At 43.4% G+C, this 18632-nt stretch overlaps 1 protein-coding gene across 2 annotated transcripts in view; it reads right to left on the minus strand.

Moving 5' to 3' along the window:
• The window catches only part of RARB (retinoic acid receptor beta), a 340719-nt gene that overhangs the window by 285688 nt on the left and 36399 nt on the right, over positions 1-18632 (minus strand). For both annotated transcript variants that reach the window (XM_068152274.1, XM_068152273.1), the window contains exon 3: positions 16190-16250. The gene's annotated coding sequence lies outside the window, so the exon portion shown is untranslated. The remainder of the gene's footprint in view (positions 1-16189; positions 16251-18632) is intronic.

Here is an 18632-nt window from a genome sequence, read left to right on the forward strand (position 1 = left end):
TGCTCTGGGGAGACCTCACCTGGAGTGCTGTGTACAGGTCTGGAGCCCTCAATACAGGAAGGACATGGACCTGATGGAGAGGGTCCAGAGGAGGGCCATGACAATGATCAGGGGGTTGGAGCAGCTCTGCTGTGAGGACAGGCTGAGGGAGCTGGGGGTGTTCAGCCTGGAGAAGAGGAGGCTCTGGGGAGACCTAATAGCAGCCTGCTGGTACCTGAAGGCTGGAGAGAGATTGTTTGCAAAGGCCTGCAGGGACAGGACCAGGGACAATGGCTTCAAACTAGAGAAGAGCAGATTGAGATTGGATGTTAGGAAGAAGTTCTTGACTATGAGGGTAGTGGAACACTGGCACAGGTTGCCCAGGGAGGTGGTTGAGGCTCCTTCCCTGGAGACACTCAAGGTGAGGCTCGACAAGGCCCTGGGCAGCCTGATCTAGTTGAGGATGTCCCTGCTGAGTGCAGGGGAGGTTGCACTGGATGAGCTTTGGAGGTCCCTTCTGGCCCAGAGAATTCTGTGACTCTATTAATTCTGAACTTTGATGAAAAGAAGCAAAGTGCTGAATGTGTGATTTTTGACAAGGTCAGGCAATAAGACTTATGCAAGAGAAAGACAAAAAAGGATGCTGTACTTTGGCCTGGGTGTGATACAGAGCCAAATGTTGAGCAGGTTAGGAGGCCTTTCCCAACATCTGCTGTCCACCTAAAAGGAATCCAATTCCCCGGAGACACCTTGAGTCCTGTGTCCAGTTCTGGGCCCCTCAGTTTAAGAAGGATATTGAGTTGCTTGAACATGTCCAGAGAAGGGCAACAAAGCTGGGGAGGGGTCTGGAGCACAGCCCTGTGAGGGAGCTGGGTGTTTAGCCTGTAGAAGAGGAGGTTAAGGGGAGACCTTATTGCTCTCTATAACTACCTGAAAGGAGGTTGTAGCCAGGTGGGGGTTGGTTTCTTCTCCTGGGCAACCAGTGACAGAACAAGAGGACACAGTCTCAAGCTGCACCAGGGGAGGTTTAGGCTGGGTGTTATGAAGAAATTCTTCAGAGAAAGAGAGATTGGCCATTGGAATGTGCTGCCCAGTGAGTGGTGGAGTCACTGTCCCTGGAAGTGTTTAAAATAAGACTGGATGAGGCACTTGATTTAGTTGATCAGATGGTGTTGGATGATAGGTTGGACTGGATGATCTTGAAGGTCTTTTCCAACCTGGCTGATTCTGTAATTTGGTAAACCCAAATGTGTAAGTGTAAGAAAACAGGAGCAGTCAAACCTTGCTACTTAAATGGGATCCACTAATAACTGACCAATGCAATTGATGTATTTCTTATCATTTCATCAGAGACCATCTCCAATCAAATGCTGGGTAACAACCCAGCAATGCATCAGCTCAATGCAACAGCCAATTTTTAAGACACTTACCATCATCACCTCTTCTCTTGTATTTGGCCATTTAAATCCAGCACTGGGTGGATTCTCTCCCATGTTTAGTAAGTGCATACCCTTCTAAGTAGCATCGTGTGATCTCCTCCTGCTGCACCACTTGGGAGATCCACAGGCAGGGGTAATCTGGGCTACCTAACCCATATTGCAATGGATTCCATTTGAGTGACTGAGAGATTACTTTCAATTTACAGCAATGATTTTGCCTCACATAATTTCTTTCCTGCCAAAATGCTGCTTCTGAGGTGCCAGCAGCAATGCCCATTGAGTAATGGAGACCACCATGCTTGGGGCAGGCAGAGAACTGAAGGCTCCTCAGTGCTGAGCTGACATGCTGGTTGGCATTGATCACACACTTGAAGAGGCAAAGCTAACTGTAAGCTGCTGAGCCACTTCCCTGTGAATCATTTTTATTTCTGTGGCTTGCATTTTCTCCCTCTCTCTTTTCAAATTGATGCTGCAATATGGTCACACTGCAGAAATCCACAATATTCTGCAGGGCCATACAGCCCTCTTGATATTTAGGAGACTGCTCCTGATTCATCAAGGCTTCCTTGATGACTTGCAGTGGCTCGGTCAGGTCCCAGGGGGCAGGCTACAATTTACTCTGCCTTTTTACTGCATTAAGCAGGAGTTTGGGGATGGTGTATGGGGGGGTCCTGGATAGTTCCCAGCAGCATGCATCACAGCAGCACTTGCCAGGGCACATCTGGCCCTGGGGCACCACCATGGTGCCACACAGACCTGCATCCCAGACAGCACCCAGGTCATAACAGAATGAAAATCAGCATGGCTTTGCTCCTGCAAGTCTTCCTAACATGTGCTGATGTGAAAAGTTAGAAATCAGTGTCACTGAACCCTACCCCGGCATTCAGTAAAGAGATGCAAAGTGCTGGACAGGGAACAGACCAAACTGCAAGCCACATCACAGGAACAGTCTGCAACTGGAGAAATGCGGCAGAAGTACCACAGAGCACCACAGGGGAAAAAATAACCTGATAAATAACTCATCTCCGAGGCCTCTCAGCTTTTGAGTCATTAGCTATCATTAAAAAAGTAGAAAAGTATATTTGAAGTACAGCTCAGTTCCACCAGTTACAACTATTCTGGCAATGGAGTGACATATTGAGTCCTTTTCTTTTGATTATGGCCTTCAATCTCATCATTTTTATTTTATGGGACACAAAGCATCAAATTCAGCTTCAGAAATACAATGTTCAAAATATAGTGGCCAATAAATGTTTCATCTTTTGCACAAACAAGACCTTAAAGAGCTTCAGTTATTTATTTTTATAGCAGCAGCATACATATGTGTATGCCACAGGAAGGGATACTGATCTCTGAAGACCTCAGATTATCTTAAACTCCAGAAAATCAATATCGAATCTTGTGTTTATGGTAGTTTCCATTATTTATTTCAGAGCCTACAGAAGGGGACGGTGAAGGCTGCCAGTTTTGCAGGAAAAGAACCCATCACAGCTGTTGTCATATTTAGAGGTCAAACACTACATTACACTTACTCCCAACAGACAAAAGCATTGCATTTTTCCTTGAAGTCCACACGGTGCTACTATACCTCAGCTAATCGCTTCAGTTCTTGCGCTGCGGCCAATGCTGAGCGTGTGCAAGGAGTTCAAGAGCTGCCCCCTAGGTACAGCTGCCTCCAAGGGGGATTCGTGTGATCTCCAGATGCTCATGCCTGCACTTCAGAGGCCAGGCTTACGATCTGCAGGTGCTCATGCGTGCACTTCAGCACGCGTGCAAGTGCCTGCTGGCCCTGCCGGACTGCGCTGGCTGGCGCTTGATCAATTTTTAAAAAGGCAAGTTCAAGACACATATAATAGGAGGGGGAAACGAATGCAAGAGGAACGGAAGAAGAAATGCAGAGAGCCCTGCTCTTTGAACACACTTGGATGGATAAAAAGAAAAAAGTAGGGATTTTTCCCTCTAAATGAAGAAGCTGAGGAAAATGAAGAAACAAATTAAGTTAGGACTTACAGTAAGCATGATTTGACATCCCGTATGAACTTAAATGGATTGGTTAAGAACAAGAAGACATAAAGCTTTACTTGAAGAAGTGCACAAACTAAACTACAGTAATATTAACATCAAAGGCAAAAAAGGGCCATTAAAGTAAAAGAGGCTGTCACTACTGCTGGCTGTGCTCAACATGCATTTGAAGACAAATCTCCCGCTGCTGTAGTGATTCTTGCACCGTTTTCACGTATCTGAAATAAAACCTTTAAAAGATAATTCTGATTGCAAGTATCTTGCTTCCCCCTTAATTCTTCATACCAACATTAAAATGTTGTAGAAAAACGGTATTGCTACTATATGAAATTGCTTTATATGAAATACTGTGCTCTATTCTTGTGACAAGTGAAAGGTACAGATATGAAGAATCATTAGACTGATTAGAGGCACTGCAAGAGTCCTGCAGGCCAGGGACTGCCAATACTGATGGGAATCCTTTTAGTTTGAAGATGAGATATCTAATAGAAGGCACGCTTGAGGTTTGAGAAACAAGACAAGCTACACTAGCCATCCCCACCTATAACTTAAAATTCATTTGTGGAATGCACTGCTGCCACCCTACACCGACATCAAAAGCGCAGCAGGCTTCAGATAAGGTTTAGCTAGATAGCAAGCAAATGAAGTGTTGCATCAGAGGAGATTTAGGAAACACAAGGTATTTAACTCCTCTCACTGCACTGCACAGGCCAAAGTCCTATAGAGGGGAATGAAAAGAAAACCCCACAATGTGAGAGACATTTCAAAGTTTACTGTAGGGTTCTCTGTACTTTTATCTGAAATACCAAGCTCCTCCCTGTCTCAAGAGAAAGGAAAGTGATTTAGATGGACCACTGGTTTGATCTGGCATGGCAAATCCTATATTCTTATACTTCCATCACAGTCTGCAGTAGCTAGAGTGACAACAGATGGATACCCATCCTAGGGAAAAAAAATTCTATCATTTTACTTCTCAGTGCGCTGAACTGAATTAGCTTAGGTCAAGCGTTGTCACACTGAATAATCTCAGCCTGCATCAGATCTCCAAAGAAACAGCTCGCTATAATGTGTAGGACAACGCTATCAAGTTTGCTACAGATCTGAACCTTGATAAACTTGAAGTCTAGTGAAACTCACAGCACCTACAACAGAAGCCAAAGCTATGTTAGAGCATTTTAATTTCAAATACTGCACAATTCCAGAAATCGAAGTCGCTTAGAGATACGAAACATCTGCCTCTCCTTTCTGCCTCTCTTCACCCTAGCGTCTCTCACCCAATCACTAACTGCTTCTTGTTGAAAAACTCAAGGGCTTCTCTTGTTATAATAGTTGTGAGGGTAGGAGCCCTGAAGTTCCTTGGAAAATGCAATTCTGACTGGCAAATTAAAAGATTTCATTAGATTAAATTACATAAATTTTGTGTGTCTGTAAGACCTAAGAAGCAGCTCATGGTCTTCAGACGTTCATGCCCCTGCATGAATGATTCTGTCTGCTCTTCTTTCTCCTCATTTTTAGGTCCATTTCACTAGTGATAATTTTCAGCAGTTTTGTAAAAGTTGCTTGGAGGAACGATCACCTTTTCAGAGCTTACAAATTAAAGTACAACTCCAGGCAAGAATAAAAAAGGAAGAGGGAAGGAGGCAACAGAATGTTGAGCAAGAGAACAAACCAACTGAATAGATGGCTTACACCACGCCAAAGGGGTGATACATAAATGAAACAAGACAGTGAGCCAGCAGAGAACTTTCATTAAGTTTACCGTGGATATAGTGGCCTTGCACAAAACCAGCACATTGCACTCAAAAGCCTGGTGAAAGAATGCTTACTTATCAGGCTCTGCTTCCTATCACATGTAGTATGAAAACCATCCCAAAATGTCATCACTTTCAGCTACTAGTTCCTTGCCATCAACCATTTCATAGATGCTGTGAGGGGATGACCAGAGTTGACACAGACCAAGCCTGCAGCCCAGCCCGCTCACACTCTGAGGTTGGTGGGTCAATCAATCTCACCCAGATTCCTTTGCTGCTGTGTCCCACTGACTTCCCCAAGATTCTCAAAAGCTTGCTCTGGACATGTATTTTAACTGGTTTTGGCATTTGCTTGTAAACTGAGGGTACAGATTTGCCAAGTTGACTACCTAAGGCAGCATAGCACCCTTAGGCCAGATACCCTCCAAGCTGTATTCAGTACTTCTGAAACTTACTTTGTGGAGTTAGTTTTAAGTGATCCTTCCATGGAAAAAAATCTGCAATCTTTTAACAATTTCCATCATACACATTGAGATGACCTCATTTCCTCACTTACAGCACATCTACATTGCTGGGTCTGCAGCGAGCTGAAGTCATACTGAGAACATTTTGTCCTCAGGGATTGTAACTAACTCGAACCTTGTGAAAACAAACAAAAACCAAACCAACCAAACAAAAAACCCCAAACAGGTGGGAAAGAAATATTTTGCCAGTCATTGAAGTACAGCCACTCTGGAGAAGCAAAGCAGACCTTAAGCACACAGACTCATTCATCAGCATTTCTGAGATGGAGTAGGGGCTATGATGCATAACTTTCAGTTGACAGCACATAGAAGCTGGCTTGGTATTTTACTGCAATTGGTATTGCATTGCTAATGCCTCTGAAAGACTGTTTGCTGTAGCTCTTGGCTGCCTGTGCACAGTGGCAGCAGGCACCGGCTCCGGTGCTGCAACACCTCTATCTAATTAAGCCAGCTGTTGTAGCTGTGTAGTATCTAGTGATGGTGTCATGCTGGAAAGCAGGACCGATAAAACCCCCAAATAATGACAGTGCCACTTTGGAAATTAAATACAAATAACCTCTGCTTGAAAAAAACCACAACAGCTAAACACATTCCTGTCTGCTTTGGCAGCTCTCTACTATTCAGTTGGCTGCCATACAATATCATAGAAGAACTAAAAGCTTTGCTGCATAGTTTAAATCCACCATCTTGAATAAAATCCACATTTCATCTGCACATGAACAAAACCACACCACCCTCTTCAAATAATAATCACTTAAAGAATAACACCAATCCTTTCCTGGTAGCAGTGTGCTTTTACCTGTCCTTCCTCAACATCCATTCTTAAAGTGCTGCTGCCTATCTTAGCATAAGACATACTGCAGGACCAACCCCCAGCACAAACAGACACTGCCTCTGCCTTGGAAGCTCATAATGGCAAAACCTAACAAACAGATCAGTCTGCTTACCAAGCTGGAATTTTGTAACACTCTGAAGGGGAAGAGGAAAAATAAAGTATTCACTGGGGCTGTTTAGTCTGGAGAAGAGAAGGCTAAGAGGGGATTTATTAAATGCCTATAAATATCTGAGGGCTGGGGGTCAAGAGGGAGGGGACAGGCTCTGCTCAGCTGCACCCTGGGATAGGACAAGGGGCAGTGGATAGAAACTACAACACAGGAGGTTCCACCTCAACATGAGGAGGGACTTCTTCACTGCGAGGGTCACAGAGCACTGGAACAGGCTGCCCAGGGAGGTTAACTCTCCTCTAGAGACTTTCAAGAGCCATCTGGATGCATTCCTGTGTGACCTGAGCTGGTCCTGCTCTGGCAAGGGGGTTGGACTTGATGATCTCCGGAGGTTCCTCCCAACCCCTAACATCCTGTGATCCTGTGAAGATGATGCACCCATTGCACATGAACACTATGTTAAATACAATTTAGATAGTATTACCTGCCCCTCATGACTGGAGTCAAAAATGAGTTGTACAAATAAAACAGTGCCATACCAGCTTCCTCTGAGATGTGCTCTTAATACAGGCACACTGCCTGGTAAACATGGGTGAAAATTAGTTAATTGCTTTGGAAGAAGAGCATCTGCCCTCCTGACCGTGGCAGCTGGGACAAATGGGACATGGCAGCTTCAACTGCCTCTCTGCTTATTCACCAACCTAGAGAATGTCTGCTCATACACCAGATGGAAATTAACTCAGTTACAATAAGTAAGCAATTGCTCGCTCTTCTTAAGTGGCTGTCAGACTCCTGCATTTTGCACAGAGAATTGAAGAGGCTGTCAGTGATTCCTGGCATTTGAGTTGCTGCTGTCAAGGTGCTCAATGCATGCCATCCAGGGCTTGCCTCACACCAGAGGTGATGCATGCAGAAGAGAGCTCTCCATCATGGTGGGCCTACCTTATGAGCACAACTGTGTCACAGAATGAAAGCTGGAGTTTTCACCTCAAAAGTGCATTTAGGGTAAGGCTGCTACCAAAAGCCTTCCCAAATTCTATTTTTATTCCCAAATTCTATTCTATTTTATTTTCAAGAGTGTCTGAACAATGGAAGTTTCTTGCAATACCTTGCCTAGGGTACCTACTCAGAAACCTGTAAATGAAGAGAGATGCACCCAAATCTATTTCTGGTGTAAGATGGAACATTGACCTGGAAACCAATTAACTGCAAAGAAAAAACATTTGAATTGAAGCCGATTTTCAAGGCACTCCAGAGACTGCATCCCCTGCAAGTAAGAGCAGAGAGAAAGATACAAGCAGAAACGTTCACTATTAGAAAACCATCCCACACAGACCTAGAAATGCACTGACCTTTCCTGTGATCTTTTCAGCAGAGCGACTTTTGTGAAGTTGTTGGGTTTGTATGCACAGCATATTAGTGCCTCTCCCAAACCCACAGCACGTTTTGTATCTCTTCTCTGTAAGTAACAAATCAATCTACACGAAAGTTTGTAGACTATTTTCTACTTACAGTTTGAATTCACTGCATCTCGTCTTACATGGGTGTGATGGGTGACCACTAGATGGATAAGGAACTGGCTTGATGGCCGCACCCAAAGAGTGGCTGTCAATGGCTCCATGTCCCAGTGGAGGCCAGGGACAAGCGGAGTCCCTCAGGGATCAGTCCTGGGACCTGTCTTGTTCAACATCTTTGTGGGTGACATGGACAGTGGCATTGAGTGCACCCTCAGCAAGTTTGCTGATGACACCAAGCTGTGTGGTGCAGCAGACAGCTGGAGGGAAGGGAGGCCATCCAGAGGGACCTTGACAGGCTGGAGAGGTGGGCACAAGCCAACCTCAGGAGGTTCAACAACACCAAGGGCAGGGTCCTGCATCTGGGTCGAGGCAATCCCAGGCACAAATACAGGCTGGGCAGGGACTGGCTGGAAAGCAGCCCTGAGGAGAGAGACTTGGGGGTGCTGGTGGACAAAAAGCTCACCAGGAGCTCTCAGTGCGCACTTGCAGCCCGCAAAGCCAATCAGATCCTGGGCTGCATCAGGAGAAGTGTGGCTAGCAGGTCGAGGGAGGTGATCCTCCCCCTCTGCCCTGGTGAGACCCCACCTGGAGTAATGCCTCCAGTTCTGGAGCCCCTATTACAAGAGGGATGTGGAGGTGCTGGAAGGTGTCCAGAGAAGGGCCACAAGGATGATCAGAGGGCTGGAGCACCTCTCCTGTGAGGACAGACTGAAGGAGTTGGGGCTGTTCAGTCTGCAGAAGAGAAGGCTCCGAGGTGACCTCATTGTGGCCTTCCAGTATCTGAAGGGGGCTACAGGAAGGCTGGGGAGGGACTGCTCAGGATCTCAGGTAGTGATAGGACTAGGGAGAATGGAATGAAGCTCGAGGTGGGGAGATTCAGGCTGGAGGTGAGGAGGAAGTTCTTCCCCATGAGAGTGGTGAAGCCCTGGAATGTGTTGTCCAGGGAGGTGGTTGGGGCCCTGTCCCTGGAGGTGTTTAAGCCCAGGCTGGATGAGGCTCTGGCCAGCCTGATCTAGTGTGGGGTGTCCCTGCCCATGGCAGGGGGGTTGGAACTAGATGATCCTTGTGGTCCCTTCCAACCCTGAATGATACTATGATACTATGATGATCTTCAGTGGTACCCTCATAAGATGCTGCCAAAAGGAAAGTTCTGATGTCTCACTCAACCTCTTTGGGACTACAGCTACACAGCACATCACTCCACAAAATACTGCAATTCAGAATCTCCAAGAGGAAGGATTTACAACCTTTATTTTAACTGACTGGGGGTTTGTAAATAAGGGGCAAAATCTCACTCGGGTACTACGATTGGCACATCTGCTAACAATGCATCTCCCATCAGTTCGATCTCATTAGGATCATGTTTAACAATGGTTCTAACTGGTCTCATTGCTTTTACTAGTTTGTAGGAAGATAGGACAGCGATTGCAGAAAACAGGAAATGGGAAATATCAGCTCCTCAGAGTCTGCTTCTCACAGCTTAGTCCTTTGTCTCCACAGACTATTGTGCAGCACTATTCACCACTTGAGGACTTTCTCTTCTCAATGGTCAGAGCCCAAGAGCCAAGAACCCAACCTTCAAATTAACTAAGTCAGAATCAAAAAACTTGAATGCTTGATTTACCTCAGGACCTAAAACCTGTAGTCAACCCCAGTCTCTGGTTTGTCTGTAATTTTCCTGCTATCACTGGGCTGAAAATAACCCAAAACCTTCTAGAAGGTAGATGGCTGTAGATGTTATACAGGACAGTTTGTAACACAGACTTCAGTATGCAGAGCAAAGATGAAAAAATGAAAATGAAATTAACAAAGCATTCTAACTACCGTGCCAAAAAAGTCAGACAGACTACTTGTTTCTAAATCAATTCACCTGCTTTAGTTGACACTGTCAGAATACAAAGAAAAAGATTACCACTGCAGATACCAGGGGGGAAAAAAAAGAAGATAGTATCATCATGTAAATGAATCATAAAAGGAATAATGAACACATTCAGAAGTCCCCAAGGACAGCCAAAACACTAGCCTAAACCTGAACTAATTTCTTACTATGTACCTTTAACAAGGAGGCATTCAAGATAAGCAACAACACTGATGCTAAGTTAATTTCACCTTAAGACTATCTTTTTATTCTCATTGTTTTCTTTCCTAGGTGTTTCAAACAGGTTTCTCTCCTGCAGAATTGCTAAGAAGTGTTCTTTTAATTTCTGGCTGGTTTGGGTTTTTTTAATTTGTCTTATTTAGTTGCAAGCTAAGCACTGAAGGCTCAACTCCAGAGCCAGCTCCTGTTACTCTCGGCTGCCTGACCCCAATTCAAGCTGAATTCAAGCTGATTTTGTTCCACCAGTGAAAAGTCAGGCACCACAGACCCTCATTCTTCCTTGCCTGTTCCATATTTCACCACACTGACAGAATCAGTACCAAAATAGGAAACTTCCTGAGGAATACCTTCCTCTATACATTTTTCCAGTACTTCTTGAAGTAGAGCATAGTTTAGCCTACTGTGGTCATCACTAAGCAGGCAAGAACCCTTTAGAAGCAAGCAGAGTTTTGCAGAAGAGAATGGCTCTGCATCCATTAGCAAAAGGAAAAGGAACCTTCCTGAGCCCAAGAATGGTCCAACGGGTTCATCCCCTTATTGCTGTATTGTCATGCAATAACCTACCCTCCTTTCACTAGGGTACCATAAATCAAGCCTCACATTCAGAGAGGCTGTAAAACCATCAGTGGCAGACAGCCTGTGTCCAGCTAAGGTCTAGTGAGAGCGATCTGAAAGCTTTACAGGAGGAAACTTTCCCGCTATTATCAGCTACATAAGGCAAGTGCAACATTTTCAGTACAAGGGGCTGATGCCTCCTGAGCACCAGAGAGGAAGCTCAGGTGCAACCTTTCCATTTAAGAGGCTTCTCTCAGCGTTCACTTTCATCAGCTCCAGAGCAATATTTTCAAAACCTTCCCCTGGGTGATGTCCTTCAAGCCTCTTCTAGGTATCCAGTTTCAAATTTGATTTTCCTCCTTTTATTCTCCTGATTCTTCAAAGATCATTCCTGAAACTTGATTTGATTACAAGTCTCTTTTACCGTAAGCAATTCATCCTCACACACACAGAGCTGTTGATTCACCTTTTCTTTAATTTCATTTTGCCTGGCTTTCATTTGAGCTATCTCAATTTTAACCTCTGTAAAAGCTTCATCTACCTTGTTTACTGTTTCCTGGATTTGAAAGATCTCCTCTATTAAGTCCTTAAGCAACAACTTTGTGGCCATTTTTGACTCCAGCTGTTTGTCAGGAGAGGTCAGCCACCACCTCTGTCTTTTATTTGTCTGGAGCAACATTCAAATTGTTTTCAGAGCAATTGTCTCCTTCCCATTTTCTGCCATCGCTGTTCGAAAATAATAATGAATTGCCTCATTTCTAAGGAAGGTTTCACCTCCTTACTTCATTATCAAGGGCAGGGAGCAAGACTATTCCAAAGGCTGGTACCCTCTAGTCTTGCTTGAAGATTAATAGTGCAGAGTTAAAGTTATTGTCTACGTGCATAGAGCATCCTGCAGAAGAGCACTCAGGGCTGGTCAGAATATTCACCTTCTTAAAGGCCTGCTATGCAAGTGAGTATTAGATTTTATGAACATGGAAACTGATAGCAAAAATAGTGCATTAAAAATTTACACACGAAATAAGCCTCTTCCTCCCCCCCCCCCCCCCCCCCCCCCCTTTTTTCAGCCTCATGTAGCAGGATCAGTTCCTTAGCCATACAGGAAGCCCGAAGGAGATCTGGAAATAGGTTTCCTGCCTCGATATGCAGTTGCCAGACTATCTTCTCTCCTCCAAACACATACAAAAGGTGCTAAAAGGAAACCAGTCACTACACAAACTGATGAAAGAGTACTTTTAGATCAGAAAAAGGGCTTTCTACAAAAACCCTTGGAGTCTGCTCTATTATTTCATGTATCAGTCAGGCGGTAAAGAAGCTACAGAGACTTAAGATGTGCAGTTAGCTGTGAGCTTTGTTTGAGTTTTAAAAGAAATCCTGAGCTGAAGATCAGTATATTGTAGATTAATATTTTATACTTTAAAAGTCAAGATTTTTTTTCCTAATGATGAGCACACTGTTCCCTCCCTTCCCCATGCACAAAAATATCACACTGGGATTTATGCACTGCTACCCACATTTTAAACAATGCAGGCCACTGAAAGCCAGTTCAGTACCAACTGACCATGAGTTGGTCAAAAAGTGTAACCTCTCTGCCCAGCCACAACAGTCATCCTGCCCTCCCAGGAGGAAACCTATCCCACTTCTGCTGGGCTTTTCAGATGACATGACTCCTTCTCTGCAGGTCCCTTTCCCAGCTGAGCTGAAAGCCTGGACTACCACATTATAAAGCGATGCCTAAATTTTAGACAGCTAATTCAAAATGGAAATGAAAATGAATCCCACTCTTGCGTGCTTTTCCCCAAGTGGATTAATTAAGTGTTTTAAGATTATTGAAGGGTGAAGCTGTTTTCATTAGAAGTTATTTTTCTAACACCACACAATCTTTACCACACAATCCCCCCACTATTTCAGTACTACCTATCAATTACTTTGAATTGCAATATGCTAATAGATGGGTGGGATCTTCCTCGCACTGCAAACCCGTGATTCTTACAAAACAGAAATCCAAATCCACTGAAGGACCTCCTGCTACACAGGCTTTACAATACCTAAATCATTTACAAGTTCCACAGAAGTACCCTGACAGATATTTTAGATTTTTGACCTTTGGCTTACCAGAGGCATAACTCTGCAGAGAGAAGATTTGTTATTGGATTGTTTCATATACAAACTCATGCTGGCTGCTTTGTAAGAACGCTAATGAAAACACTTCCCCCCCACACACCATAAGTGTGTATTTTAAAACATCCTACCAGAAACAATATCTTGATGTAAAGTCCTTACATATACCCTTAATCATAGAACCACAGAATTGTCAGGGTTGGAAGGGACCTCAAAGATCATCCAGTTCCAAACCCCCTGCCAGTCTGAATCTACCCATTTCTAGTTTTGTTCCATTCCCCCCCAGTCCTATCGCTCCCTGACACCCCAAAAAGTCCCTCCCCAGCTTTCTTGTAGCCCCCTTCAGATACTGTAAGGCCATGATGAGGTCTTAATCAGGGGATTATAAACTCTTTCAGAAGTAAATACAAATCTCTAAACTGGGAAAGGAGCAAAAAGAAAAAAGTACTTAAGTGTACATTAAAAATATTCACAATTTTTCTTGTGGAGTTTTAGTCTGTAAATAAGCAAACAAACAAGGAAACTGTAATGCTTATTCTTGCTTCTAAAAAATAAACAAACACATTTTATCTGTTCTAGTGCAATCTATCTGGTAAGTCATAAAAAATAAAGCAAGCCAGCTGGGTCTTGAGTCCTGTTCTCACTGGGGCCCCTTTTGGTTGCCAGAAGAGTGTAATGCAGCCTCTGTGTAAAAGAAAAGAAGCCCAGATGAATATTCAGCAGAGTACAGGGATTCTATAGTTGTAGCTATTAGGAGAAATCCAGGAGAGGAGGTAGGAAAACTGTACAAGCCGCATCTAAAGAGATAGAAGCCACATCTGGATAGGAGATTAAATGCAATGTGCTATACATACACAGGACAGAAAAATACAATTACTTGGACCTCAACTGAGACACATCACAGTGCGGACACGAAGAATAAACAGCAGCACCGTGACCTGCGTTTGCTTACCCAGCAAGGAAGGAAACTTTATGACAAATTATTATTACAAATTATCACAATGCTGGGATACAAACCCAGCACATTCACAGGCTGAGATTTCCAATCCTTACATACTGCCTGCAGTAGTGATTGTATAAAATAAATCACTCAAAATTCCTAGCCAAGTGAAAATCCTGATAACTTAACTTCCTGGCCTGGCTTCCAGGGACTAATGCAAAGTTTAGTCAAATAAATCTTGTGACTAGACTTTTCTCTTTTTGGTAAATACAGCATTTTCTGTATTATATAGCAGAACTACAGTCACAACCTAAGAATGCAGATCTTTCATCCACTCGTTACAGAAAATACTGCTTGAGGAAAACTGCTTTAAACTGATTTACGTGGCAGACACAGAAAGACAACCCAGGCAAATTGGACAATGTGGCAGATGGTAATGAATTTATGCAAATTTATGTAGCATGTATTTACTTGTCAACTTTGTTATCCATCTTTTGCCCATTCCAAAAGTAGATGGCAATTTCTAACAGCTGTGATGCAGTGCCTGGCTGACACTCCCTTCACAGTCCTTTCCTCTGGACAGGCTAAAAATCAGCATGCTTTGTGCAGCTATTTTAATTGTTTTACAGTTTTATTACAAAACATCCTGTCTGTTACACTTGCTTCCTGAGGCTATCATAACAATGTTAGTTGCTACTGCTCAAACCTGCCTCAGGGTATCTGTTTTTACAGTTACAAATAAGGTTAGTAAGTAGTTCCCAACATGTTGATGTTAATTTGTAGTTAAATTTGTTTGACTTTTAAAATGAATTAAGTAACTCGCTGAGGTAAGGGATGCACCAAGTTCAACGGCCACACACTTTTGCAACAATGCACTTTCTGGTTCTCTTCCTCTTCCACCACAACTTCCAAGAGCTCTGCTGTAAGTGCTTTTATTTATTCTGAATTACTTCAGAAAGGGCAAAATATCTTCATATTGCATTTAACAGGCATATGTTTTATATAACACTAACACACATACCCTCAGTATCATCTTTCCATTTGGTAACAGATTAACAGAGCAATCTGAGAGTAGTTTCGAAAGCTGCTACAGACTTACACATCTTTGTATCACTGTTTACAGAACACATCAAAACTGATGCCAAAGCAAAAGACTCAAGGGTCCAAGTAACTGGAAAACAAGCAAACTGCTTCATTTTTGGTGTAGATAATGTAAAAAAAGATGTTATCAGAAACTTCTGATGCTTCTGGTTCTGATTTAAAAACACAGCCTTATACCTGTGTGAGTTACACTCATCTACAGAAACTGATGCAAATGTACCTAGACACACATTTCAGTATGTAGACCAGCGTAAACAAATAGAAAGTTATCTATATATGCAGTTCTACACTGATTATGGATCACTTTACAGTATATTTAAGCCTCCCAAGCTGCAGGGAGAATCTCCAGACAAGGTTTTTGGACTACTCTAAATCACTTCTAAGCTAACTCTGAGACAAGCTGGTGCAGCTTCCTCATGTTTTTGACACACTTGCCCTTTGCCTATGGGCACTGTGAACTGCCAAGTCTATGCAAAACCCTGCTAAGGGGGTACCACTCGCCTGAAAAAACACTCTCTGGCAAATTAGTTACGGGGGGATCGAGAAGAAAGACATCAAATGCTCATTAACTCTTAGAACAATTCAGGCTCAAGCAAGAGGCATTAGAATGAAGCAACAGAGGGATGGAAGCTTGAGGAAAGAAAAATATAAGGCAAAAAGATTAAACTAAAACACCTACTACCTTCTGATAAAAAATAAGTCCTCATAAAAAAGGAGAGAAGTATTTATTCACTCCATCCTGGGTAATTAAAGCATTTGACTCTTTTCCTCACAATGTCCCCTATCACGACCAAAGCTTTAAACTGCTACTGCCATCTTCCTCCCAAGTTCCCAAACCTCCCTCAGCTGCAAAAGTCCTTACTCAGCTGTGTTCCTGAGCACCTACAAGTTCCAGCCCTCATTCTTCTGCAGTGCAGTTATCAACAATTAATATCTGCACCTAAAAGGCAGCTTTGAAGAAAAAAACAGTGTTTTTTTCTGGGTGAGGGGATGGGGTTTTCACCAAATTTAACTTTGGTATAGGAAATAAAAATTAACCTTGCATCTATTTGATTTTAGCATCTGATAGTGCATACTATCAATATAGAGACAAAATGCAATTAAACCAGAACAAAAACAAAACAAAAGCAAGCAAACAAACCAAACCAACCCAACCAACCAGCCAAAACTCTACAAGGAACTCACACCAGTCACATACCTGTTTTCCCTGCGTGGTGCCAGCAGAACATCCAACCTGCCACAGGATTCAGTGCAGCAAGCTGTGGAAATAAAAAACAAATCAGGATGTGTCTCACCTTAGCACTGAGGCCACACAAGATGAAGGAAAATGCTACAGCTCCACGTGGTCACCAGTCAATCACTCACTCTTCACAATGCTATTATCTTCTAATTCTGCTGAGGAAAAAAAGGCAGCGCCGAACACAGGAAGCAGACCATATACTATCTTTTTAGCCAAATGTATCTTTCCATATGCAGCCAGCCAGCTGAAGGGCCTGGTTCTGACTGTCTTGCTCTCACAGCACCAAGCAAAGTCAATGGTACTTTAAGGAGAGCAGTGTACGTGGCAACATTTCACTCAAGGCTGTTTAGCACTTGGTGGCTACGGAATAAGCGGCAGAGATGAGTTCTAGATAAAGCATTTAAAAGGAATGCAAAACCTAGCCAAAAGAAAGACTAATGCTTGCCAGGTAAAATGTAAAACTATGTGTTAAGAATAATCTCCCCCTGTACTCAGCACTGGTTAGGCCACACCCTCAGTACTATGTTCAGTTTTTAAGGACCTCACTACCAGAAAGACATTGAGGTCCTGAAGCTGGTCTAGAGAAGGCCAACAAAAGTGGCAAAGGGTCTGGAGAACAAGTCTTATGATGAGCAACTGAGGCAACTGGAGTTGGTTAGTCTGGAGAAAAGGAGGCTGAGGGGAGACCTTACTGCTCTCTACAACTACCAGAAAGGAGGCTGGAGTGAGGAGAGGATTGGTCTCTTCTCCCTAGTAACAAGGGGATGCATTCCGGTGTGACCTGTGCTAGCTACTATGGTCCTGCTCTGCAAGGGGGGTTGGACTCAATGCTCTCCAGAGGTCCCTTCCAACCCTTAACACCCTGTGAGCCTCTAGTGTACTGTGGTACTGTGGAATGGACTCAAGTTGTGCCAGAGCAGGTTTAGATTGGATATTGGAAGAAACTTCTTCCCTGGAAGGCTTCTCAAACACTGGAATTGACTCCCCAGGGAGGTGGTTGAATCACCATCCCTGGAGGTGTTTAAAAGCACATAGAAGTGGTGCTAAGGAACATGGTTTAGCACCAGACTTGGTAGAATTAGGTATTAGTGGGACTTGATGATCTTAGAGGTCTTTTCCAACCAAAATGTTTCTGGTTCTAATGACGCATTAAACATCCAAAACACATTCCTAGCAGAGTGTAGGATCAGTGCTCTTGCCAGTACAGAAGCTTGCATGAGCACACCCACGCAGGTACACAACTTTGACACTGCAAAAGACATGTTACAATAAAACAGAACTTCATCAGATGCCATTCTGTGTCAGAGCAGGATGAAAGGAAGAAAGCTTTGCTCTGTTATAGAATGGGACAGATCCATTTGAAACTGTCCACCAATACTATATTCATTCCACAGTCTCAACAACAAAGATCTCAGAAACATCTCTATTTGCCCCCTATTTACATTTCAACTAAAGCATTTTAACACAATTAAAATGGAGCACTGCAGGAGGACTGCATTTTCCACTGCCCTAAAGAGGGGGGAAAGCATCATGTACAACCTGAAGGCAAGCAAAGGAGACAGTGAGCTCCCCAGTCCACAGGGCCACAAGAGAACTAAAAACAATGTGGAAAGGTGGGTGGTTAAAGCTCCTCTCCTCTGGTAGTAGCGGCATGAGGCATTATTTCCCAGGGACAGTAGCCCTCTGCTGGTCAAGACTTTTTATAGTATGATTTACAGCAAGTAAATGCAGACAGGTTCCAACTGACCACTGTGGTTCCTACCCAAGAACAGAGTTGTGAATAAGAAATGCAGAATACATTTCACCTTCCCTGAGAACAAGATCAGCTAACTAGATTGCAGCAATCAAATACTTTTTACTCTTACTGAGTTGTTCTGCTGCTCATAAAATGCCAATCACCGCACAGCTGCATAGATAATCCCCTTCAAACAGTGCTCCTGACCTCACATGCACACTTGACACCTCCCTCTGTTCACACAATGACGACAAGAAGCGCTCAATAAACCACGCTACGGAGATAAGTACTCAACCCTGCAGCCTTCACTCCAGCACAGGTATTTAATATTTAAATGTATTAATGTTTTCTAAATTGTTCATATTTGATAAGAGACACTCCATCATGCACACAAACACACACATAGTGATTCCTCCTCTCCCCGTGCCACCCTACAGCTGTTATTATTTATTCATTGTTACTACTGAGATGTCAGGGGACTTGAGTCGAGAATCAGATGTTACAGTCTAGTGCATCACTCATGCACCAATAGTAAAAGGTTGATCCTGCATCCATATAATTTTCACTATAAATTCAGCATCTAGGATATAGTAAAACAGGGGAAAAAAAATCATTATCAACTTCACACATCTTAGTCCAAAGCTCTTAGTCCATAGGTGTGCAGCT

The sequence above is a fragment of the Melanerpes formicivorus genome, unplaced genomic scaffold (genome assembly GCF_026170545.1).
Source record: "Melanerpes formicivorus ecotype bairdi unplaced genomic scaffold, bMelFor1.0.p_v2 SCAF_23, whole genome shotgun sequence".
Taxonomy (NCBI): Eukaryota; Metazoa; Chordata; class Aves; order Piciformes; family Picidae; genus Melanerpes; species Melanerpes formicivorus.